The sequence below is a fragment of the Chiloscyllium punctatum genome, chromosome 13 (genome assembly GCF_047496795.1).
Source record: "Chiloscyllium punctatum isolate Juve2018m chromosome 13, sChiPun1.3, whole genome shotgun sequence".
NCBI lineage: Eukaryota > Metazoa > Chordata > Chondrichthyes > Orectolobiformes > Hemiscylliidae > Chiloscyllium > Chiloscyllium punctatum.
The window spans coordinates 99,346,840-99,370,803 of NC_092751.1; the positions used below are offsets into that span (position 1 = coordinate 99,346,840).

General features: G+C 44.4%; 1 protein-coding gene across 21 annotated transcripts in view; it reads left to right on the top strand.

Moving 5' to 3' along the window:
• Positions 1-23,964, top strand: part of zmiz1a (zinc finger, MIZ-type containing 1a) — a 320,345-nt gene that overhangs the window by 206,134 nt on the left and 90,247 nt on the right. The window contains exon 1 of one of the 21 annotated variants that reach the window (XM_072583422.1): positions 3,122-3,365. The exons of 18 other annotated variants lie outside the window; for them this stretch is intronic. The gene's annotated coding sequence lies outside the window, so the exon portion shown is untranslated. Of the gene's footprint in view, positions 1-3,121; positions 3,366-3,393; positions 3,516-3,942; positions 4,143-23,964 lie in introns of those variants that run through there. 2 more of the 21 variants (XM_072583420.1, XM_072583421.1) reach the window with 2 other exon arrangements.

Consider the following 23,964-nt stretch of genomic DNA (forward strand, 5'->3'; position numbering starts at 1 on the left):
GTTGCTTGGAGAAAGCTAACTAGATTGATCCTGGGTATGAGGAGAGGTTAAGATTTGTCCTGTACTCATTGGAGTTCACACAACTAAGAGACAACCTTACCAAAACACACAAGATCTTAGAAGAAGTGACAGGGTAGATACAGAGAGGTTGTTACCTGTCGGAGAGCTGAGGACCAGAGGTCACAATCTCCAGGTAAGAGGTTGCCCAGTTAGGACAGAGGTGAGGAAACTCTTCTCTCAAAGCACAGTGAATCTCTGGAATTCTTCACCATGGAGGACTTCTGGACTGGATTGTTAAATATATTCAAGCAATCGACAGAATTTTAATCAGTAAGGGGAATTGAGGGTTATGGAGAAAAGGCAGGAAAGTCAAGTTGAGGATCATCAGCTCAGACATGATCTCATTGAATGGCAGACTGAACTCAATGGGCTCAGTGGCCTACTACTGTCCCTATGATGTATGCTAATGAAGGGACAGGTGCATAAGATATCAGTAAAGGTGACAGAAAGGATTTGGGAGAAGATTTAAATTTGGAGAAGATTGCTGAAAGGGGCTTCGAGGATTCTGTTCCCCTAAGGCTTTCCCAGTTCCCACTGTAAACTGACAAACCCATCAGACAATGACAGAAGTCCAATGATATCTGGGCCCCTGTGCAGTCAGCACAGTAAATGCTGGTACTCCCAACTTATTTTTGTCAATAGCAGCAATACCAGGATGATGATATCTTCAACTTTGACAATATAACTGGTGCAATTTGGAAGGGGATAAAAGAACAAGAACAATGGGTGAGCGTGTGTGGATGCCTTTGAAAACAGGACACAAGTTGAGAAGGCTGTTAAAAAGCAATAGGTATCCTAACTTTACTAACAGAATGTCAGAATGCAAAAACAAATGACAATCAGTGAAGGCTCTGAATTCTGGTGCTCTTTTTGGAGTAAGAGGCAGTTGAGGCCTGTGTAAGGGGCAGTTGAGGGCCTGTGAAAGGGGCAGTTGAGGCCTGTGTAAGGGGCAGTTGAGGGCCTGTGAAAGGGGCAGTTGAGGCCTGTGTAAGGGGCAGTTGAGGGCCTGTGAAAGAGGCAGTTGAGGGCCTGTGAAAGAGGCAGTTGAGGCCTGTGTAAGAGGCACTTGAGGGCCTGTGAAAGGCAGTTGAGTGCCTGTGAAAGGGGCAGTTGAGGCCTGTGTAAGAGGCAGTTGAGGGCCTGTGAAAGAGGCAGTTGAGGCCTGTGAAAGGGGCAGTTGAGGCCTGTGAAAGAGGCAGTTGAGGGCCTGTGAAAGGGGCAGTTGAGGCCTGTGAAAGAGGCAGTTGAGGGCCTGTGTAAGAGGCAGTTGAGGGCCTGTGAAAGAGGCAGTTGAGGGCCTGTGAAAGAGGCAGTTGAGGGCCTGTGAAAGAGGCAGTTGAGGGCCTGTGAAAGAGGCAGTTGAGGCCTGTGTAAGAGGCAGTTGAGGCCTGTGTAAGGGTGCAGAATGCATTTATCAGAATGGTACCAAGGAATAAGGGGCTTGGGTGGAGAGATTGGACTGTTCCTCTTTACCCAGTGAAATTCAAGAGAAGGACCAAATTACTACAGAATTTGTACTGGAATTCTGAAAACAAAAGTACTGGAATTCACGGTGGGTCAGGCAGAGAGAGAGCTAACATTTTGAGTCTAGATGACTCTTCATCAAGTTCAAGAGAAGACTAGATTGAAGTATTTGAAAAACAAGAATGGGTTTAGTCATGTAAGTAAGCAGAAACTGTCTCCAGTGGCGGCAGCCAGAGGACAGGGTTCTGGGGAAAGAGGAATCAGATTAATGGGTCTGCTCTTGCGGGCTGATGTACCATACCATGGTGCAATAAGGGTGAATATGGCATGTCAATGAAAGGCTGTCATGCCAAGAGAAATGACACTGGCCTCCACACATTCACGTGGTTGAGCAGAAACTGGAGAAACCAGGTAGCAAAAAAAAATCTGAGCCCCAACCAATGCCCCCTTTGCTTTCATGTAATTGATTCCTTAGTTGAGCACGCTGTCAAATTTCCTTGAAGTGTCTCTTGCTGTGCAGTGGTAGCGTCCCTAACTCTGTGCCAGGAGGCTCAAGCTCAAGTTCCAATTGCTCCAGAGGTGTGCAACGATAACTCTGAACAGGTTCTTTCCTTTCATTAAGTTATTTTTCTTGGTAAGGAGCTGAGAGAGATGTGAAAGTCTGGAAGTTTGAGTGATATGTTCTCTGAGATGGATGTAGCAAAGGGGGAGGTGATTTGTTTTTTAAAAAGTGGCTTCTATGTAAATCTGAATTGATTAACAACTATGACCATCAAAATGGTTTGTGCGATGGAATGAGTAGATATTTAAGTTGGGATTCATTTCTTTTTGAGTTTTGATTCTCTCTGTCCTTCCAATGTTTATTTAACATGCCAAGCTCAATAACCTGCAAGGAGTTAAACCTGAAGAAGGGCTCATGCCCGAAACGTCGATTCTCCTGCTCCTTGGATGCTGCCTGATCTGCTGCGCTTTTCCAGCAACACATTTTTCAGCTCTGATCTCCAGCATCTGCAGTCCTCACTTTCTCCAAGGAGTTAAACTTGGTTTGTGGGGTGTCAATGTTGGAATGGCCACCTCTTCTGTATCCTTGGTACAGGTTACCTGATATTTACCCCTATCACAGGGTTCTCCTTTCAACTTCATTCAGTGAGAGCAATCTCTACTGCAGGTCAATGAAGTTAAACCCAGTAGCTGAGTCTTCAGTAATGGCTGCCTCTATATATTTTGTGTGTGTGTGTAGCTTGTTTCTGTGAAGGAAGTGGTGGTTGCCACAGGATGTAATATCAGGAAAGGCTGCCACAATTGAACAGTAGCTTGCAAATTCTCTCCCTTTTTATGTATTTTCTCACAGACAAGCAATTAGCAGTGACAGTGTGTAACAAAAAAAAAGACACAAACGCCGTGGCTCTCATTCTTTTCTGCGAATATTCAGTGTTGTTGGAGGGTTTTATTTTAAAGAGGACTATGCAGTTGACAAGGGTTGCTTAACCCCTCCTCCCACCCCCACAATCCAGGCAACAAAAAAAAACTGCTTCCAACTCTGCACATCAGAAAGCCACCAGCATTGCCTAAATGCAGAGCCTTCTCTGTACCCTAATTAGCATGACTAGTTTGATGGATTTAGACAACAGCACTCTGAAGGGGGAAGCCCAGCGTTCAGCTTTCTCCCCCCTTCAATGAGCAGGCTTTTCCTGCTCTCTCTGATGCCGTGGTAATTTACTGCGGGCACTTGTGGCCGTCGGCTGTCGAATTAATTGATCAGCTTTTGTGACTTTGGCTGCGGTCCAGCGGAGTGTCTGTCTGTTGTGTGAAGTGCACCACCCCTGCAAAGAGTTTGAAATGTAAGCTGCCTGGATTTCTCTCTCTCTCTCTCTCTCTCTCCCCTTCTGGCAAAGTGCTGTGACTGCTTGTGTGATGTGTATGCATGGGGAGAGAGAAATGGATCAGTAGACAACAGGAGGATCATCAATTTACATCAGTCAGACTAACAGATAAGTGCTTGCTTTTTTGGGGGGGGGGGGGGGGGGAAGGTGTTGGGAGGGGAGGGGGATGTGTGATTCAGAAAAGGTGGAGACAGAGAGGGAGAGAAAAAGAGCCTGTTCTTCATTCTTAGTACCTGAGCATTATCCTTTGAATCAATCCTTTCTCTCAAGTACAAGAACATTTGTGTGCTGATGTGCTGCAATAAATGCCTGTGAAGTTTATTTGACTCCAGCTGAAAAGGTCTTGATAGACTTCATTCTGCCTCCATTGTCTCAGGAGTGTTTGGAAGCAGAGTACAAATAGCCTGTTGGCAACTACAGCCTGGCTCCATTAGTGGGCTCCATCTGTGATTGGTTTTGCCTGGAAACCAGGAGGCTAGGGATGAATAATTGATGTGTATTGTGCGGTAGCTGGACATGCAGAGTGCTGGACGCCCTGAGAGGACTGGAAAATAGCTGCTGGCTGGCTGTTAACTGAGATGAAGGCAGCCCCTGGCTGTCTTTGTTCTGCAGCACTTGAATGCTGGCTAGAAGTGGGCACAGGCAGGCAGACATATGTGGCCTTTTAATGCATTGGAGAAAACGAGACACAGGCAAGGAGCGAGGCAGGCAGCAGTGTGGCCAGCTTTTGGTCTGGTAAGTTGGTTTTGCCTTGGCTACGAGGGGAAGGAGGGTTCTCAAGTCCTTCATAGAAAAAGGATTCTGGGTAAGGTTGTGTGCTAGCTGTGTTGTCAAATGGAACAGGCGGTAGAGGATAAACATCTGACTTTAACTGGGAAGTGGGACACATTTGCATACTGTGGTTGCTCATTTTGCTGCCTGAAGGCATTGATTTGGGGGAGGGGAAGGAGGCCCCGCTAATTTATAAGGCACTTTTCTACGTGCTGAAGAGTCCCACAGGAGTGGTGTTCAACCAGACACTTCTCTGCACTCTCCTGCTTATTTAACCTGGGTGCACAGTTCCATTGTTAAAAGGAAAACCAAGTTGCTTCCAGTCCTTTCAAAACATTAACAAAAGGCAGTAACACAAGGCCCTGGAAGGGGTCTCCACTGCCGTTAAGACAATCCTGGTCAGTTTTCCATCTATTCAGGTGCCCCCTTCAATGCAAGAAGCACCCTCTCCACAGAAGTGTTCCTATAGATGGGTAGTTATTGGGCAAGTTGGGAACTGAGTGTCAAAGACACTGCAAGAGTAAGTTTGGTGCCAAGCAATGGCCTAGCCTATTATTGCTGGACTTGGAATCCAGGGAGCCAGGAATGTTCTGGGGACCCAGATTTAACCTATGACAGGTGGTGAAATTTGTATTCAGTAAAAATGACTGGAATTAAGAATCCAGTGATGACTGTGAATCTGTTAATGAATGTCGGGGGAAAAACCAATGTCTTTTAAGGAAGTAAACTGCCACCTTTGTCTGCTCTGCCTTACACGTGACTCCAAACCCACAGCAATGTGGTTGACTCTTAAGTGCCCTCTGGGAAATTAAGGATGGGCAATAAATGCTGGCCCAGCCAGTGGCACCCTCATCTCATGAATGAGTTAAAAAAAAGAGTGGCTTAATATTGTAGGATGAGTGACCAAAGGACATGGAAAATTCTGGAAGCGTGCAGCCAAATGCTTAGCATCTGAAAAGGACAGTATTGTGGAGCTTTTGTCAGAGGTTGTGGACTGAGCCCTGTTAGTTTGTAGCCCCTTGCTGGGCTGGAGAGGCCTGCTTACATTGTTGGTTTCACCTCAGGCCTAACCAAACCAACATGGGGAAAGTGTCCTGATACTGGTACAAGGCTGACTTGACTTGATTGATAATGCTACTGTTCAACCCTCCGAAGAGGTGCAGGTCATGTACAACGTCCAGAGTTTGACTTTAAATAGTTTTGCCTCTAATGTAGGTTGGAGAGATTGAATGAGTGGAGATGCTGCATGTATAGAGCCAGCTCAGAGTTTGTCATCTGATAACGTTCATCATGTTTTAGATCGGAACATTTCCATTTTCAAGAATTCCTTGGAGCTTCCCTGTGAGTTTCCCTAACCCTAACTCTAAACCTAACCCTATCACATCTTCACATTGAGTATGGGCCATTGGCTCCTGTGAAATGGGCCTCAAGCACGTGTCTGTCCCTCAAAATAAACTTCCTTGAACTCTTACAACAGGTTTTATTTCAGCCAGTTCTGTGTTTTAAGTTATGAAGAGTTTATGTGAAGTGCAAAGGATTCCATTCATCATCCATTCCTCGATGTCTTGAGAAGGTGCTGGAGCTCATTGGCTGATTGACTTGCTAGGCTCTTACATAATCATTCAAGAATAGAATGTAGATCAGCCGCACGTAGGCAAGTGTGGGAATTTTTTGGGAATGATACAGTTAGTTGTTCTGCCTCTGAACGTGCGTCAATTGTAACTTTTGGACGGGATAAATAATCAAGAGGGAAAGTTTTGTATAAAGATTAGGAGTCTAAATTGGTTAGAAAACTCTCAAAGATCCAGTGCCAACTGCCTATGTCCTGTGCTATATGATTCTATGAGTCATTACTGATAGGCATTGATTAAGCAAGTGACTTTTTCTTGCACACTGTATTCTACTGGCCATTTTGCTTCCAAATAACAGCGTACAGGTGGCCAGATTGATTGAGTTCATCTTGACACGTTGGCATGGTGGGAACTGAACTGACCATGTTTGTGTTGTTCATGTTCAGCGCTATGATAACTACACTAACACAGCTAGATGTCTGGTGCCTGCAAATGCCCTAACAGTTAGGTGGCAGCACCTTAATTTAGAGCTTCCTCTGTCAGACTTGTTGATATTATCTCATGACCGTGTGATTGTTCCAAATAATACTGACCCAGAATGTCCCCATCCATCTGTGCAACAGATGACTGGGCATCCCCTTCACAACAAACTTACTGGAAGACTGGCTAGGTGGTACTGAGTGAAATGAAGGAGTGTACACAAAACAGTACAGACGTCCCTTGGATTGAACACGTAGTTTACAAGAATTTCTAGTTTACAATCCATACTCACTACTAAAATTGTGCTTCAATTGATTTCAACTCTAGATTTGAAAGGAAAGAAAAAGCCTTGCAATTATCTTTAATTCATGCATCCTCCATCACCTCCGGACATCCTGAAGTGTGTTACAGCCAATAAAGTAGTCTTGGACTCAGTCACTGTTGTAACTTAGGAAAGTCAGCAGCTAATTTGAGTACAGTAAGCTCCTGTAAACAGCATTGTAGTAATGACTGGAGAATCTTGTTTCTTTATAATTGGTGGAGAAATGGTGGTTGGGATAGGTCAGAGAAATAGTGAAACAGTGCCAGGCAAGGATGGATCGGGCTATAGTTTAACATCTTGTCCAAGACACCACTGACAGCAACGTACCGAGTGTTGACCTTGACCTCAAGAGCTCGAGTTTCTGGCACGCAGCTAGCACCCGGAACTTTCTGTCTTGATCATGTCAGTGATCCCCAGAGACACAGCCAGGGTTTGGGACACACAGCTGGACGGCATCAAGTGACCTGGCTTTCTTGCAGGTGGGGCTCCTCCAGTAACACAGAGAGCTTTCCAAGGAACCTTTGGACTCCCATTTGTACCAAACCATGAAGATCCTGTTGCCGATGCTGTTTCCTTGGAAACACTGGCAACTGACTGTATGCATTTACAATTATGTAACCAGCTCTCTCAAACTCATTTCTGAAAAAGGGTCACAAGATCTCAACTTGGTTTCTCTCTCCACAGCTGCAACCAGATCAGCTAGCTTTCATTTCAGATCTCCAGCATTCACCGTATTTTGTTTGTATTCCCTTAAGCTGACTGCACGTTCGAAAGCTTGCGTTTTTTTTCATGACTGTGAAGGATTTTACTTAGAGTTTCAGCCTACCCAGACCTTGAGCATCCCTTTGGCTGTACTTCTGCAGTTTAGAAGCACCTCAGGCTTTTGTGTGGCACCAGAGGCCTGCATGTTCATGCTTGTGACCAACCTGACTTTGACCTTGTCGCTTCACTGAGAATCCCTGTGATTACTGATCCAGGTTGGTTCCCAGTCCAGCGGAGGTCTCTTTGTTTTTAAAAAAAAATGCCTGTCCTTGTTTTCAAATCCTGCCTTTGTTCCACTTCGTTCTGCCACTAGATCTCTCAGATCTCAATGCCCCTCCAATTCTGGCCACTTGTGCATCGACCATTTTAGTCACTACACAATTGGCAGCCCTATCTTTAGCTGTCTAGAGCCTCTCTGAATCTCAACCTTTCCCATCTCACTGCCATCACTCCTTTAAAGCCTAGCTGTTCATCTTTTGATTGCCTGTCCTATGGGTGCATGTTAATTGTATTGATTCTGTGGCTTGACGTCTAATTATATTTGATAATGGAACTCGGGTACTGATAGCTAGCACGAGGGGACATAGCTTTAAATTGAAAGGTGATAGGTATAGGACAGATGTCAGAGGTAGTTTCTTTAATCAGAAACTAATAGGGGCGTGGAACGCACTGCCTGCAACAGCAGTAGACTCGCCAACTTTAAGGGCATTTAAGTGGTCATTGGATAGACATATGGATGAAAATGGAATAGTGTAGGAAAGATGGTTCCACGGGTCAGTACAACATTGAGGGCTGAAGGGCCTGTACTGCGCTGAAATGTTCTATGTTCTAAAGCTCTTGTGAGGCACAATGGGATTATACTAAACTGAGGTCGGTGAGCTCAGTTGGCTGGACAGCTGATGTAGCATGATGCCAACAGCTAATTCCCTGACCAGCTGAGGACTTCCCTTCTCGACTTCTCTGCACCCCTCAGGTGTGGTGACCCTCTGGTTAATCCACTACCAGTCTTATCTATCGCTCTCTCTCTCTCTCTCTCTCTCTCGCTCACATACACTCTCTCTCTCTCTCTCTCTCTCTCTCTGTCTGTCTGTCTAATGAGAGAGCAGTCCTCTCATTTGGTAGGACTGTGGTGACTACTTTTTGCCTAATCTTAAAGTGAAAGGCAAGAGATTTAGAGGGGATTTGAAGAAAAACCTTTTCAACTAGAAGGGTCTGGAATGCATTCCCTGGGAGTGTATTTGATTTGGGAAACCTCACGACCTGTAAAAAGTACTTGGATGAGCACTTGAAGTGTCATAACATTCAAGACTGAGTCTGAAGCAGAAAGGTTAAGCCCAGGTAGGTTGTTGTATATTTGTGGCAGTACAGACACAGACTTGATGGACCAAAGGGTGTCTTCTGTTCTCTCTTGATTCTGTGTTAAAGTTTGCTATATAAATGTAAATTGTTGACACTGGTTGTGCCTTTTTGTTTGCAATGTGTGTAAAGAAGTGAGGAGATGTGGACAAAGCAGGAAGTCAGAATGTTGCAAAAACCGAAAGAACCACCGATGCTGTAAATCTGAGGAATGGTCAATGGAGTCGAAACGTTAACTTTGATTTCTCTTCACAGCTGCTGCCAGACCTGCTGAGCTTTTCCAGCAACTTCTGGTTTTGAGTCAGAACATTGAGCTTGGCTTTGCTGGGAGGTGTGTTTAGCAGTTCTCCATTTTGGACAGAGGCCAAACCGCAACGAGTGGAGATTTCACGTCGAGTGGAGTTACACTCCGTTTCTGTCGACATAAGTCATTTCTTGTGAAGTCATTTTGGGGAATTCACCTCAACAAATTTTCCAGGGAAAGAAAGATTTGCATTTAACAGAATCTTTCACAACTGGCACCATGTCCCCCAAGCTTCTACAGCCAGAGTGTACGTTTTGAGTTGTAGCCATCATTGTGATGGGGGAAACAGGGCAGGGTGAGCTCCCTCAAACAGATGTGTGATGTTTGTGGTGACATTGGGTTAAAGTTGATTGTTAGCCTGGCGTTTGGGAGGATGAGGAAGAGATGGTACTTTTATGCTGCTTTGGAGTTGCGTCGTTGGATATGTAGCATTGGGCAGAGAGAGCTTCAGTTTAACATCTCATTAAAAAAAATGGCACTTTAACCCAGTCAGACCTCCCTTAGTGCTGCACTGGAAATGTTAGCCTCAGGTCCTATTGTTTTGAGTCTTTGAGTGAGACCTCATGGCTCAGTTGTGAGAGTGTTACCAAACGAGCCATGATTCTGTGTTTTCCCCTCTAAAGGTCTTATGGGAAAAGGCTGAGGGACTTGAGGCTGTTATCGTTACAGAGAAGAAGGTTGAGAGGTGCCTTAATAGAGACACATAAAATCATCAGAGGATTAGACAGGGTGGACAATGAGAGCCCTTTTCCTCAGATGGTGATGGCTAGCATGAGGGGACATAGCTTTAAATTGAGGGGTGATAGATAGAAGATAGATGTCTTTACTCAGAGAGTGGTAAGGTTGTGGAATGCCTTGCCTGCAATGGTAGTAGACTTGCCAATTTTAACGCCATTTAAATGGTCATATGGATGACAATGGGATAGTGTAGGGTTTAGATTGGTTTCACAGGTTGGTGCAACATCGAGGACTGAAGGGCCTGTACTCGTCTGTAATGTTCTACGTTTCATATCTTTGAACCTTGAACTTGTGTAACTTAATCATCACCTCAAATCAAATGGTGCTTGGTTCATGAAAGGAAGGGTACTGTGCCCAACGCAATCAAGAGTCCAGGGTTCTGTTGCAATGCGGAGATCAGAAACATTTAAACGCTTTGCCTAAATGTAATACTGGAAGATGTTGGATGTTAAGGTTACTTTATCAAGGATAAGGGGAGTCTTCAGTGAGATGGAGCTACGGTAAGGATAGCTGAGCTAAGATTAGGAAAATGGGTGCACAGCCCTCGGGAAGGACATTTATGTTGTTCCAAAAGGGATTTCAAATTCCATTGAGGACCTGAGGATCTAATACGTGTGTGAAGTGAAATGCTGGACCAGCTAGCGATGAAGAATGGAATTTTCTTCCAAATGTTGTCACCTTACATTAAGTTTGTATGCTATCTTAAAACAATCTCAGCAGTTTCCATTTCACTAGTTAATCCCTTCTTGGTTATCTCTATATTTTTTAATCTCTGTTGAATTCTGCCACTCTTAAAAATGGGTCAGGCTTGTAGAGAATATGAAATGTTTTGAATGGCTTTTGGACTAAAGCAAATCTCCGGAAAATAAACAGAGATCTTAGTCATAAGCCGAATTCATGTCAAACAGACAAAGGAGAGCTTTTGTTTTGGCAATGGATAAGAGCTGGGGAAGTAATTCTGAAAACTTAGCTTTCGGCATGTAGTACAGTGACAGGAAAGCTGTCTAGCAATCTGATGACCATTGGCCGGCACTGGCTTCATATTCTGGATCGTGGGCTGAAGAGATTCACAGCATGGTGTCAGAGCCCAGTAATAACCAGCCCTGCCATAATTAATGCAAACCATTTCTCAGGGTTACCCAAATTGTGAGGGAGTGCTGTATTGTCAAAGACAACTGTCCTTCAGGAAAAAATGTGAAGTCAGGTCTGTTTGGGTGAACATTGGGCGATCTCAAAAAATCTCCATCTATGAAGACCGAGGTTACATTGCTCTATGTCAGCACCACCAAAACCGACACAAAACCTGGCCTCTGATTGCTTACTTTGAAGTTGGGAGATGGCGATGGTGTGGTACTGTCATTGGGCAAGTAATCCACCGCTGGCTTCAAACTCCATGATGGTTCCTGGGAGAATTTTAATTCAACTTTTAAAACTAGGAAATTATGAGCTTGCCTCTGTAAAGGTGAGTGTGAAGCTGTCCGCTGTTGTAAAAGGCCATCTTGTTCATTGAATGTCGTTTGGGAAGGAAACCTGCTGTCCATATCTGATCTGGCCTACATGTGACTAGAGAAAAGGGTCTAGTCTAGTTTTCTCTAGTTTAGAGAAAAGGGTCATTGTCTCAAAATATGAGTGAGACCATTTCAGATTGAGATGTGGAGACATTTTGTTACTCAGACGGTGCCGAACCTGTGGAATTCTCTACCAGTGACGGCCACCTCCCTGAATATCTATGAGAAAAACTATAGATTTAGCGATACAATGGGATATGAGGTGAGCAGGAATGTGGTGTTGTGATAGAGGATCCGCCATAATCATGTTAAGTGGTCGTATGACCATGACAAGCCAAATGGCCTGTTCTTGCTCCTATTTTCTCTGTTTCTCTGCTGTTTGGGAACTTGCTGTGTGAAAAATGGCCGCTACAAAATGGAATCACAAAAAATAACTTCTCCTTTGTGAAGCGTTCTGGCACTTTGGTGACACCTGGGTTACATACAAACCAAATCTTTTTCCGTACGTTGACTGCATTGGCTTAAACCAGACTCCTTCTGCAGTCTTCCCTACAGAATTAACTTTAACCTTTGGGTTTTGGCAAAAGAAAGTCATTTTTGGAAAAAAAAAAGCAGTCAACATTGGTTATGACTTTATCCCTGATAATTACCTCCTGGCAACCGCGCTATCTCTGTGGTTTGTTGACGACACTGCTGTGCCACCTTGTTGTCCACTTGCACAGGTAAATTCAAATGATTTGAGTTCTAAAACTGTCAATACCACAAGCTGTGCTAATGGACGCAGATGAGGAGCTCCCTGTACTTGCTTCATGATGTCCTTTTGGTAAGACTAGCTCTTCTAGACTCAGGCCTCATCTTATCGAGAAAGCATGAAGGAAGGTTTACTCTGCACTGCCCTCTTTATAAGCACAAAAAGAAATGTGGATTGGATAAAACATTGTTCTTTTTGTAACTCTTCAAATGTGGCCATCTTGAATGGTGGTTCTTGATCCATGGTCTTCAAATTCTAACCTGCTTTGGATTGAAGTTTATGTGACAGGGTGCACTCACTCAGTCAGAGTAAAAGCGAGGAATTGGGGAAATGATTGTCTATGGCTTGACTTGTTCTGATTATTTCAGGGCACCTTCTGAGAGTTGTAATGTGGACTTCTAACCTTGTGTGAGCTGATGGGAATTCAGCTGGTGGTGGGTGCAAGAAAGGAAGTGCTCTTTGTTCTAATTCCTCATATTATCAGCCAAGTTTCCCCTTGAGAAATGCAATGACTCTGTTGACCAAAGGGTTTTTTCCCCAAAAGTAGAGCTTTAGAAATAGAAGCCTTGTCCCTAAGGAGTTTACAGTCATCTCCCTTCTCTCGGTGAGTAGTTTCTTTCCTTATAACTTTCGCAACTTTCCAAAAGTAGTTCACTAGTTGTGAAGCATTTCTAAGTATCCTGAGACTGAAAGGTGTTACCACAAATTCAAGCACTTCCTCTCGAGCAAAACAAAAATAGTGAGGGGTATCGAATAAATCAGAAGTTCAGAAGATGGCTGAGGAGTTTCTTTTAGCTACAGAACGGTTTGCAAGTGTCACATTGAGAGACCCGCAGGCAGACTGGTCCGACATTTGTGTGTGAAGGAACTGATTTTTAACATCCACGATATTAAAGTCTGTGATACTGCCGGCCTTTGGAAAGAGGAAGTCCTGTTCAGTTCTTCTGCTCTATATCGGTACTAACCAACGTTGACCTGGCCACAGTAACTCAGTCAACAAATAAGCAGAGTTAGCACTTGATTTGGAGTTGTGTTGAAAGCATGAAATGTTGTGCAAGTCGGTAGAGAAAGCTTGAATGAGATCTCCAGACCAGACAGCGGTTTCTTAACTTCTTCCTGAGTCATCCGCTGCTGGTTTATGGCCAGGGAAGAGTCGCCGGTTTGTTGAAGTGTTTGTGATGTACAGAACACAATGAAAGAGATGATCTCATTTCAAAAACTTCCAATGATTCTTTCGATTTGATGGCAGTTGTTAAATTGACTGGAATTTGCCATGCATGATGCGAATGAAAGTGGCACTAAACACCATAACCACTGTCATGTTAGATGGTCAGCTTTAAAATGCAATTAAACCCAAATTGTAATTTAAGTTAATTATTGTTTATACTTTTTTTAAATGGGAGGGCACTGTGAGGTTGACATGAGATGGACATTTCATCTGTACATGTATGCCTCAAGTCTCATTCTGAGGGAAAGGTTTTATTGATCAAACTAATGGTGATAACCACAAAAAAGAGATGTATTCTTGCATGCTGTGTGGGGGAAGAGATTGCATTTGCAAATGTCATCTATCCCACAGCAAAGTCATTGATGCCATTAAAGAGAAGTTGTGTAAGTACATGGCAGAGAAAGAAATCGAAGGATCTGTTGATGGTTTGCAATGATGTAAGGTATCAGGATCAAAACAAAACACTATAGGTGCTGGAAATCTGAAATAAAAACAAAGTGCTGTGGAGAAGTCAGAGAGTCATAGAGATGTACAGCACGGAAACAGACCCTTCGGTCCAACTCGTCCATGTCGACCTGATATCCTAAATTAATCTAGTCTCATTTGCTAGCACTTGGCTCATGTCCCTCTAAACCCTTCCTATTCACAGACCAATCCAGATGCCTTTTAAATATTGTTTGTGTACCAGCCAACAGGTCTGTCTATATTGTGGAGAGAGAAACAGAGTTAATGTTTCTAACTGAGTGTGACTTAAGGATCCAAGAAGAGAATGAGTAATACTGGACTCGAAGCATTAATGAAAGTGCTAGAAGGGTGTTATGCAGCATAAGGCACTGGCATAGACCAGTTCTGTGCAGATAACTCTGTGTAATTCATGACCATATTGGGCTTGGTGGCAATATGTTAACACATTTGATCTAGATCTTCACTGCACGTGGTCCGCCTTGGGGTGATTCACTCTGTGGCTGTTCCCATCTTACTGTTTCCGAGTTGCCTCAAGATTTGCAATGTGGCGCAGAGCAAATGGTTTAAGCAAAATGAGAAACCAGTAAACGAATTGACACACTAACCTCTTTGAAGAATGAGTCTTTGGAGCATCACTCACCCAGCAGCAGGTTTCAGAGTAAAGAATTTCACACCGATAAGGAGAAAATGAGCTTTTAGTGGCACTTTCTAACAAGTCACCAACTGCTTAATTCTCATCGTACTGGGATGAGAGGAGCCTGATCTCTGGAATTAATCCACTGAGTAATGGCTGATAGGTTTTATAATTCAGGTAGAGATAGAGCTGTACAGCACAGAAACACCCTTCAGTCCAACTTGGTGCACGCTGACCAGATACCCCAAATTAATCTAGTTCCGTTTGCCAGCACTTAGCCCATATCCCTCTAAACCCTTCCTATTTCTATACCCATCCATTTACCTTTTAAATGTATTTGTACCAGCCTCCACCTCTGGCAGCTCATTCCATTTACGCACCACCCTCTGTGTGAAAGAATTGCCTCTTAGGTCCCTTTTAAGTTTTCCCCTCTCACCTTATACTATATACTCTAGTTTTGGACTCCCAACCCTGGGGAAAAGACCTTGTCTATTTATCCTATCCATGTCCCTCATGATTTTGTAAACCACTAGAAGGTCACCCCTCAGCCTCCGACGCTCCAGGGAAAACATCCTCAGCTCTCCAACCCTGGCAACATCCTTGTAAATCCTTTTTAAACCCTTTCAAGTTTAACAACATCTTTCCTGTAGGAGGGAGACCAGAATTGAATGCAGCATTCCAAAAGCGGCCTAACCAATGTCCTGTACCGCTGCAACATGACCTCCTAACTCCTATCCTTCATGCACTAACTAATAAAGGCTAGCATACCAAAGTTCTGATCACTGTTTTCTTTTCTTCTCTTGTTCCATGTTATACCCTTTAGCCTTCTAGATTCAAGGGTTGAAGATAAAAAGTAAAAAGGATTTCCTGGAATCTTTCTGCTGGATGTTAATTTTGCTTACAGACCCACTAATGTGTCCCACCACTATTGGAACCCCTCATTCGTTGTTCTTGACACTGAAAGGTGGATGGAGGGGCTTGTGGTGAAATTGCTGCACTTTCCAAACACCCTCAGTATTGCCCTTGTAGGTGTTTAATATTCTGAGAAAAGTGCCCAAAATGACTCAGAGCAAAAGCGAGGAAGGTGGCAAGCAGCCCTAATGTGCTCAGCTCTTGAAAGGGACACGTTGGAAGATGAGCTCTCCCAGATGTGGACGAGTGTCCCCAGGGTGGGAGAAGGGCTTTGGGGAGAGAAACTGATCTCAGTGTGCTCAGAGACCTTGAGTGGGCTGGGATGGGACAGAGTTGACATGAAAGTGGTCATGTTTGAGCTGAAATGAGAAAGGGCAGGCACTCGAAACTTGTGGCTTCCTGGGAGGCCATGTGAGTGGGGGCAGGGAGTCAGAAGAAAAGAGGAACTAACTTGAAAGTACCAGAAGTGTCTGTCCGCAATCAAGTGGGATGTTTAAAGTGAACCTGAGTGCAGTCCCTGAGAAAGGATGATGACTGTAACTGTGATTTCTAAATGATTGTCTTCTAAATGGGGGAAGTGTGGAGCTATTCAAATTGGCTTTCTCTCCATTTCATTATGTCTTTCTCTAATTGTAGAACGTAAAAGTTAATTTTCTCACTGTAGTGTGGCACCCTTTAGCATGTAGACTGAAGCTAATAATGCTCCAAGACCGACGTTGTTAGTGTCAAATCTCACATGGCCAGGCACAACTTTAAAAGCAAATACAGAAGTTGCTGGAAAAGCTCAGCAGGTCTGGCTGGCACATCTGGAGAAATGTCGGAGTTTATGTTTCAACTCGAGTGGCCATTCTTCCAGAGCTAAAAGTCCACATTAACAGGATGTATTCAGAGCAGTACATTTACTCCTGGATTAGCAGGTGACTGTGGGAGTTGTTAGGAAGGCCCTTGTTAGATTTAAGCACAGTTTGGATACCTAACCAGAGGATAATTGAGCCGTTTTTCAGAGATCTTTGTACCTCAAAGACTTTATCTGTACTTGGAGAAAAAATTTGCATGCTGAACTTTAACAAGTGTGAAATGAGCTGCTAGGGGAGATGCTGGAGGCTGGTGCAAATACAGTATTTAAAAGGCATCTGGATGGGTTAATGAATAAGAAGGGTCTAGAGGGCTATGGGCCAAGTGCTAGCAAATGGGACTAGATTAATTTAGGATATCTGGTCAGCATGGGTGAGTTGGGCCAAAGGGTCTGTTTCCATGCTGTACATCTCTGTGACTCTGAATAGACTTTGTTATGTGGGATAGCTCAATTAAAAAGAAGATTTTTTTCCCTCCTTTTAAAATTAATGTCCTGTTTTGGTAAGATGGCGGTGGAGTGAGCTTGGGATTGTCAGTTTTTGTTTTCAACGAGGTAGGCCTGAAGCAGACTCTTTGTAGCAGAGTTGAGTTTTGGCTGATGGGGTACCCAGCAGATCTGCATTGGCGAGATCCACGAAGGGCTCCGTGCCGAGGGTGTTGATGGAGACGGGATGATGCGAATCGGTGGGTGAATCTTTATTCCAGCAGTGGCATGGCAAAAGGTTTCTCGTGTCTGGCCACTAGTCCCATGATGGAACCCTTTAACAAGCAGGACTGTAAAGTTGAACATGTTTTCTTCCTTCTGCCTTTTCTATTCTCTTGTCTTGGTTTATTTTTCTGCGTTTTAAGGTGGCGCCAGAGAGTGGCGACACTATACAACACTTGTAACAAAATACACGTGACAATGATGAAGGGCTCTTGCCTAAAACATAGAGTCTTCTCCTTGGTTGCTGCCTGACCTGCTGTGCTTTTCCAGCACCTCTTTCTCAACAATAAATAAATCAAGTCAATGTGTTTAATGTAAGTCTGTTTACTATCAGTGCTCACTGCTTGATTAGTTAAGCTTGGGAAAAATAAGCAAATTGTAGAATGAGCTGCAAGTAGGGCTGAAGCGTGGAGCAGACATTCTAAGGCGCATTTTAAGAGATGTTTCACACAGAGAGACTCGACTCACCTCTATGTTACTCTGGGATGTATAAAACATACAATGCTGACTTGAAGAAGGAAGATTATCAGTACCGTGTTGTGTATGTAGATCTTTTCCTGCAAACATTGACATGATGGGCTAAACGGCCACCTTCTGTAATGTAAAAAAAAATAGTTTCTTCCTGTATTCTGTCTTGAATCATAGAATCCCTACAGGGTGGAAACAGGCTGTTCGGCCCAACAGATCCACACTGACTGTCCCAACAGCATCCCACCCAAACCCACTCTCCCACCCCATTACTCTACATTTCCCCTGACTAATGCCCCTTAGTCTACACATCCCTGAACACTTTGGGCAATTTAGCATGGCCAGTTCATCTAACCTATACATCTTTGGACTGTGGGAGGAAACCAGAGCACCCAGAGGAAACCCACGCAGACACACGGAGAATGTGCAAACTCCACACAGACAGTCGCCCGAGGCTAGAATCAAACCTGGTCCAAAGCTCTGTGAGGCAGCAGCACTAACCACTGAACTACCATGCCAACCCGAGGCATGTACTGAATAGATACTGGTAGGGTGTTGGGTAGTGTGGTAGAACAGAGGAACCTAGGGGTTCAGGTACGTAATCCTTTGGAGTTTGCGTCGCATACAGACAGGATGGTTAAGAAGGCATTTGGCACATTTGCCTTTATTGCTCAGACCTTTGAGTATAAGGGCGAGGAAGTCACGTTGACGTTGTACAGGACATTGGTGAGGCTTTTTCTGGAGTACTGTGTCCAGTTCTGGTTGCCCAGCTACAGGAAGGATATTATAGAGCTCGAGAGGGTTCGAAAGAGATTTACTAGGATGTTACTGGGTATGGAAGGTATGAGTTATAAAGAAAGGCTGGATAGGCCGGGAATTTTTTCACAGGAGCGTAGATGGTTGAGAGGTGATCTTATAGAGGTTATAAAATCATGAGGGGTATAAATAGAGTTATTGGTAGGTGTCTTTTCCCCAGGATGTGGGATTTCAAGACTATGGGGCACATTTTGAGAGGAGAGAGATCTTAAAGAATATATAAGGGGCAAATTTTCTTTTACACAGAATGATTCGAGTGGGGAATGACTTGGAGATGCTGGTGTTGGACTGGGGTGTACCAAGTTAAAAATCACACAATGCCAGGTTATTGTCCAACAAGTTTATTTGTAATCATTAGATGCTAGCACTCTGAAAGCTAGTGCTTCCAAATAAACCTCTTGGATTATAACCTGGTGTTGTGTGATTTTTAACCGAGTGGGAAAATGGTGGATGCAGGCACAGTTACAATATTTAAAAAACACTTAGATAAGTACATGAATAGCAAAGGTTTGAAGGAATTCGGACCAGGAGCAGGCAGGTGAGAGTAAGTTGGGGTTATGTTTGGCGTGGATTGAACTTTGATGTTTATTTGGCTTAATTTGTGGGATATGAGTGATGCAGGCTGGCCTGCATTTTTATTGCCCGTCCCCTGTTGCCCTTGAGCAGGTGGTGTGAGCTATCATCTTGAACTGCTGCAGTCCACCTCGGGGTGGGGGAGGGGAGGTGTTCCAGGATTTTGACCAAGTGACAGTGAAAGAGCGGTGATATACAGAGGAACCTTGATTGTCTAGCACTCGATTATCCGAATATCGGATTATCCGACAAGATCGTAATGTCCCGATGCTTAGCTAAACTATGTTATCTGGCATTTGATTATCCAGAAAATGATTAACTGAACGAAATACTCCCGCCCATGTCCTTCGGATAATTAAGGTTCCTCTGTATTGCAGTCAGGATAGTGAGTTGCTTGGAGTGGAACTTGAAGATGATGGTGTTCTCAAGTATCTGCTGCCGTTGTCCTTCTAGATCTATTTGGTTGTGGGTTTGGAAGGTGCTGTCTTTGGTGAATTTCTACAATGCATCTTGTAGATAGTACACACTGCTGCTACTGACTGTCGCGGTGGAGGGAGTGGATGCTTGTGGATGTGGTGCCAAACGGGCTGCTTTGTCCTGGTTGGTGTCAAAATTCTCGAGTGTTATTGGAGCTGCGCTCATCCAGGCAAGTGGGGAGTATTCCATCCCACTCTTGACTTGTTTCTTGTAGTTGGTGGACAGGCTTTGAGGTGTTAGGAGATGAGTTATTCACTGCAGTATTCCTAGTTTTTGACCTGTTCTAGTAGGCACTGTGTTTATGTGGTGAGTCCAGTTGAGTTTCTGGTCAATGATAACTCCCAGGATGTTGATATTGGGGGAATTCAGTGATGGTAACACCGTTGAATGCCAAGAGGCAGTGGTTAGATTGCCTATCTCTTATTCATGATGTTCATAACCTGGTATTTTTGTCATGTGAATGTTGCTTGCCACTTGTCAGTCCAAGCCTGGAATATTGTCCAGATCTTGTAGCATTTGAACATGGGCTGCTTTAGTATCTGAAGAGTCACGAGTGGTGCTGAACATTGTGTAATCATCGGCGAAAATCCCCACTTCTGACCTTATGATGGAGGGAAGGTCATGATTGAAGCAGCTGAAGATGGTTGGGCCTAGGACACTACCCTGAATAATTCCTGCAGAGATGTCCTTGAGCTGAGATGGTGATTGGACCAAAGGATTTGTTTCTGTGGTGTATGGCCTCATGACTCTATTAAAATAGATAGACCTCCACTGCTCACAAAGAGTTGAACAGGTCAGTTTTGAGCTTGATGTGAACAACGGTGAATAAATTGTGAGAGCACTTTGTACTATCCAGTCAGTGGCGTGCGGCAGATTTTTATATTTACTGAAGCATATGAATTGAAGCAGACACACGATTTCGGTATAATGTGAGAAAATACAATCCTCCAGCATGTCCTGTGATGCTGATGTTTGATTTGGCATTCTTGCTAACATGGTTCAAAGGGGTCAGCCAAAAATGCTTTAGCGCTTTCTTGTTTGTCTTGCTGTGGTAGATGTAACTCCAGGGGTGTTAAATGTTTGAACTTGGGGCTTCCACAAAAAAAAGGCATGAAGTAAAGTGATACCAATGGAAGACTCCCATTAGATAACAGATCACAGTGTTTTATAGTGAAGAGGAGCCATTTAATTGTTACTTTGCCTTCCTGTGCACTTTTACAAAATCTTGCGTATGTGACAGGCCATGCTGCTTCAAATGTCACATATACTGCAATAAATTATTTCTTAAAACTGCAGCTGGAGATTACATAAAATTTTATTGCACTGAAACAGGTCATTCAGCTCAACAGATCTCTGTTGATACAAACACAGAAAATGCTGAAGAAGCTCAGCTCAGCAGTCTCACAGCGCCAGGAACCCAGGTTCGATTCCACCCTTGGGTGAACTGTCTGATGTTTTGCACATTCTCCACGTATCTGAGTGGGTTTCCTCAGAGTGCTCCAGTTTATTCCCACAGTCTAAAGATGTACAGGTTAGGGTGGATTAGCCATGGGAAAGGCAGGGTTAGGGTCTGGCTGGGATGCTCTTTGGGAGGTCAGTGTGGACTCAATGGACCGAATGGCCTGCTTCCATAGGAATTCTATGATTCTGACTCAGCAGGTCTGGCAGCATCTTTGGAGCGAAAAATGAAATTAAATTTCAAGTCGTATATGACTTTTCTTCAGAAGAACTCTGAACGAGTCAAATGACACTCAAAAAATCACTTTGAGTTTCTCCAACAATTTCTGTTTCTATTTCAGGTTTCCAGCGTCTGCAGTATTTTGCTTTTATTTGAGGTCTGCGTGGCACTGAAACTGCTGTGTTTTTTCCCATCTCTCTTCCTACGTTGTCATCATCGCCATCTTTTCTTCCTCTGGCATGCACCTGAATGCATTGCCTCAGCCACTCCATGTGGTAGTGTGTTCAGTCATTCCCATCATGCTTTTTGAGTGGTAGTCACCCCTTTTGGATGTCTCACTTCTGGAAGGCCACTTTGGAGTGGCAGGTGAATGGGTGCAGTCACAAGAACAAGACCCATTCCAATGGGGTTACATTTGGAGGACAGGTTAGGTAAAAACAATGACTGCAGATGCTGGAAACCAGACTCTGGATTAGTGGTGCTGGAAAAGCACAGCAGTTCAGGCAGCATCCGAGGAGCAGTAAAATCGATGTTTCGGGCAAAAGCCCTTCATCAGGAATACAGGCAGAGAGCCTGAAGCGTAGAGAGATAAGTGAGAGGAGGGTGAGGATGGGGAGAAAGTAGCATAGAGTACAATGGGTGAGTGGGGGAGGGGATGAAGGTGATAGGTCAGGGAGGAGGGTGGAGTGGATAGGTGGAAAAGAAGATAGGCAGGTAGGACAAGTCTGGACAAGTCATGGGGACAGTGCTGAGCTGGAAGTTTGGAACTGGGGTTAGGTGGGGGAAGGGGAAATGAGGAAACTGTTGAAGTCCACATTGATGCCCTGGGGTTGAAGTGTTCCGAGGCGGAAGATGAGGCATTCTTCTTCCAGGTGTCAAGTGGTGAGGGAGTGACGGTGAAGGAGGCCCAGGACCTCCATGTCCTTGGCAGAATGGGAGGGGGAGTTGAAATGTTGGGCCACGGGGCGGTGTGGTTGATTAGTGCGGGTGTCCCAGAGATGTTCCCTGAAGCGCTCTGCGAGGAGGCGTCCAGTTTCCTCATTTCCCCTTCCCCCACCTCACCCCAGTTCCAAACTTCCAGCTCAGCACTGTCCCCATGACTTGCCCTACCTGCCTATCTTCTTTTCCACCTATCCGCTCCACCCTCCTCCCTGACCTAGCACCTTCATCCCCTTCCCACTCACCTATTGTACTCTATGCTACTTTCTCCCCACCCCCACCCTCCTCTAGCTTATCTCTCCACGCTTCAGGCACCCTGCCTCTATTCCTGATGAAGGGCTTTTGCCCGAAACGTCGATTTTCCTGCTCCTCGGATGCTGCCTGAACTGCTGTGCTTTTCCAGCGCCACTCTAATCCAGAATTTGGAGGACAGGTTGTCCACTCATTGGTGGATTGAGATTAGGGGGTGATTTAATTAAATTATTGAAGGTTTTAGCGTTGTCTCATGTCAGTGAGTCCCACCACTCTGCTGTGGGAAATACGAGATTGACCTTGAACTTTGGGCATCAGATTTGCATTCAATTGCAATGTTAATATATAGTCAGGTCTGCTATAATGCACGTTTCTACAACGTGAATTGGCTATAACGTGTTAGAAGAGTTTAGACCGTTATTTCTTGAATGCGAACTTTCCCTACCTGTACTGGCTACAATGTGATTCCAGATCCATTTGTTTAAGGTGTTACACAGTTTTCTTATAACATGAGGTTGCACAGGAATGGAGCGATCGCATTAAATCAGAAACGACTGTACAACATTCCACCGCGTTGGCTGGCATCAATTTTGCCCTCCCATGATGGAATTCTGGCATTGCCTTCCCCTCCCGACACCATCTTGTATTTTTGACTGTTCCAATGTTGCCTGATCCCACCCAAATCTCCCACTGGTGGGATTGGTTGGGGGAGGCATCTTTTAAGGATACAATTCCATTCCCTTTCGTAGCAACTCTCGAAAACCCTGCACTGCTGACGTTTTCCACCAGTGGGTAGGGGGAAGACTACCTGCGTCTGATCAAGGGCGCTGAGGTGGCACTTGCCTTGACCACCGTGTGGAATTGTTTCTTGAGCATGAATGGCCTCATTGGTGAGGTGCCCAGCAAATCCTTGTAGAATTAAACTGGAGTGTGAGTCCCTCTTTGAGAAAGAGACAAAAGATGTCACCCTGAAAGTAGGAAATGGCTTTGCAACGGTTCGTTTTTGGTTAGTAGAGGTTTGTAGCGCATCAGGAGGCCATTTGGCCCATTGTACATGTGCCAGCTCTTTGAAAGAGCTGGTCCAATTCGTCACATTGTTTTTTTTTCTTTCTCTCACGGCCCTGCCACCTTAACACCTTTGTTGGATTGACGATCCCATCAAGGCTTTGGAAAAGCTTCAGAAGGTGTGCCAGACAGGTACTGCATTGTCTCGTCTGCTTTGGAACTGTACTGGGCGAGTCCTTGGAATGAATTCCCCAAGGGAGTATGTTCTCTTCAAACTGTGCTGACCCACAGTGTGTGATCATTTAAAGAGAGAGATTTGGATTAAGTTCTATTTTGCCTTTAACACTCTGTACTTACTACAGGTTCAAACAACACACCCAGGTCAGAGTAACCCACACTTCCAATACAATCATTGTACATTGGGGTCATATTTGATGTGTTTTAGTGTAGACTTAAAAGCATCAAGCTCCTTATCGGACTCGTGGGAATAAGAGTAAGTGATTCAGCCTGTTCTGTCATTCGGTTAGACCATCGGTGATCCGTATCTTCACTCCATCTGCCTGACTTGGTTCCATCATTTTTAGTATTCCTGATGTAGAGGTGCTAGTGATGGATTGGGGTGGGCAAAGTCAGAAGTCACATGACACTCCGAAAGCTTGTGGTTTTAAATACATCTGTTGGACTATAACTTGGTGTCATGTGACTTCTGACTTTAGTATCCCTGCCTGTCAAAAATCAGTTTAGAAACACTCTGTTGACCTAACCTTGACAACGCTGTGGGAGGAAGAGAGAGAGCTTGAAACTCCTGCTGCTTCTACGACAGGAATAGACAGGATAAAGTGGACAGTTGTGGGGTTGAAATGGAATTTTATTTGGTGTTTCTTACCTCTTTGTCAGTTAGATAATTGTCCCCTGCAGCATATGGAAAGGGAAAAGGTCTCAGTAGGACAGGGAAAGGGAGTTCTCCTCAGTGTATTGGACATACC